This window comes from Trachymyrmex septentrionalis, unplaced genomic scaffold (genome assembly GCF_001594115.1).
Source record: "Trachymyrmex septentrionalis isolate Tsep2-gDNA-1 unplaced genomic scaffold, Tsep1.0 scaffold126, whole genome shotgun sequence".
Classification (NCBI taxonomy): domain Eukaryota; kingdom Metazoa; phylum Arthropoda; class Insecta; order Hymenoptera; family Formicidae; genus Trachymyrmex; species Trachymyrmex septentrionalis.
The window spans coordinates 443,220-445,338 of NW_017304395.1; the positions used below are offsets into that span (position 1 = coordinate 443,220).

The 2,119-nt window shown below is 25.4% G+C and overlaps 1 protein-coding gene across 1 annotated transcript in view; it reads left to right on the forward strand.

Annotated features, from left to right (window-relative positions):
• LOC108756265 (low-density lipoprotein receptor-related protein 2) overlaps positions 1–2,119 on the forward strand; it is a 77,094-nt gene that overhangs the window by 66,733 nt on the left and 8,242 nt on the right. The gene's annotated exons all lie outside the window — the stretch shown is intronic.

Consider the following 2,119-nt stretch of genomic DNA (forward strand, 5'->3'; position numbering starts at 1 on the left):
CTATAAAGCAATTTGCATAAAGCTCCTTCGATCGGACGGGTGTAACATTTCCACGGGGATGGTTTAAAATCAAAAAACAAAAACTATAGAAATCAAGGCCTTAAATGTCTAGCTGGATCTTAAATGCTTGTATGATTCTTATGTGAATTTATATACTACGTATATAGTCCCAGAAATGCGCTTTAAATGTTTAGCTGGATCTTAAATGCTTGTATGATTCTTATGTGAATTTATATACTATGTATATAGTCCTAGAAACGCCAAAATGAGATTGTTCGGTTTTGAAAACGCTAAATCTACTAAACTACCGCATTAATATCAAGGGTTTGACTCCCGGCCGAGGTAATATTTTTCGCAATAAGAATTAATTATTTACAGATTTTAATATGTTATTCAACATTAGATTATTTCGAAGAGATGTGAATAAGCATCAAAAATTTGTTAAATTACTAGTCAATTTAATTCGTGATATTACTGCGGTAGTTTAGTAGAGTTAGCATTTTCAAGACCGAAAAATCATTTTGGCGCGCGTTTCTGGGGATTACATACGTAATATAAATTCACACAAGAATCATACAAGCATGTAAGATCCAGCTAGACCGTTTAAAGCTTTGATTTTTACAGTTTGTGTTACCACATATACGGTCCTATAATATATTATATTGTTCAAAAAAACAAAATATTTTCTTGTAAATAGATGTAACAGTTATCGTGTAATGTAGGATTTTTTTTTATTGAGAAATGTGGAAAGTAGCTCGATTTAAAAAAAAAATTTGTTTTCACTTTAAAACGACAACTTAAAAAATTTGTTATAAATAAATGGATTAAAATATCAAAAAAATCATATGTTACACGATAAATAATTTTCTTAAGAATATCCTTCTTAAGAATTCCTGCCAAAATTGAAGTCAATCGGATTGTTAGTTTTGAAGAAAAGTTTACACCCGTCTTGAAAAACACGGTTGTGAAAAAAACGCAAAAGATGATTTAAAACAATTTTTTTATATAATAAAATAGTTTTACCTTATTTTACGTCTTGGCTTAACATATTCGTAAAGGTTTAAACTTTTAAGAAATGCAAAAAAAGAAATTTTCAATTTTTTCAAAGTTTCAGGGTTTTAGACCCTTTAATCCTAATTTAATTTAAATGTAGAATATACATTCAGACTAAATTATAAAGTTTAAAATAATAAGGACGTTATTTCTTTTAAATTAACTTTTAATACACACGTTTGGGTCATTCGTGTCCTGCGCATTTCTTTTCTTTGAAATACTAAGAGCACCTGGCCAAATATTGGTCTCTTTTCTATTCCTAAAAAAACTTTAGCATCTAAAGAAAAATTTTGTGCGTTGTTAGCCCCAATTCGTGCATATCTTTTAATAACTCCGAAGTTCACCTCTGGGTCACAAATGATCCATGGTGTGTACATAGTGTACATTTTTTATAATTAAAAAATTTTTATTTTTTTCTTTATTTTCAACTAATTCTCTTTTGTATTGCGGAAATAATTCGCGAATTATTATATATAATATGTTGTTTGTAATTATAAAAAATAATTTCCTAATAAATTATAAGTTTTTTTAACACAATAGCAATAATAAAATATATTGCTTAAAATATAAATGCAATATATCTTCAATTTATAGCCATCATATATATAATATTAAAAAGACATCATTTTTAGGTTTTCTAAATAACTAGATTTTTTGAACAGCCCAACTATTTTTTCTTTTATAGTTTGAAATGTCAATTTTAAGATATTGAAACATATTTTTCCTTTAAACATTTTTATTTTAGAGTTTTACATTTTTGTAAGAAAAAGTACATTTTTCTCATTTTGTTAACTATATTTAGTTAGAACAAGTTATATACAATTTGTTATAAATATATAATTTTACAAATACTTTCTAAAGCTGTCAAAATCGCTTAATAATTTTTATATAATTACTTATATTAATTATAAAATTGATGAAAATAAATCCAATACACGAAAAACCCAACGTGTATAATAAGGGTGCCAAAAGATTAGATGTGTACTATAAGAATTATTATATATATAATATATATGATGTAATAAGATTTTAATATTTATTTTAATTATAAATATAAGATAAGATA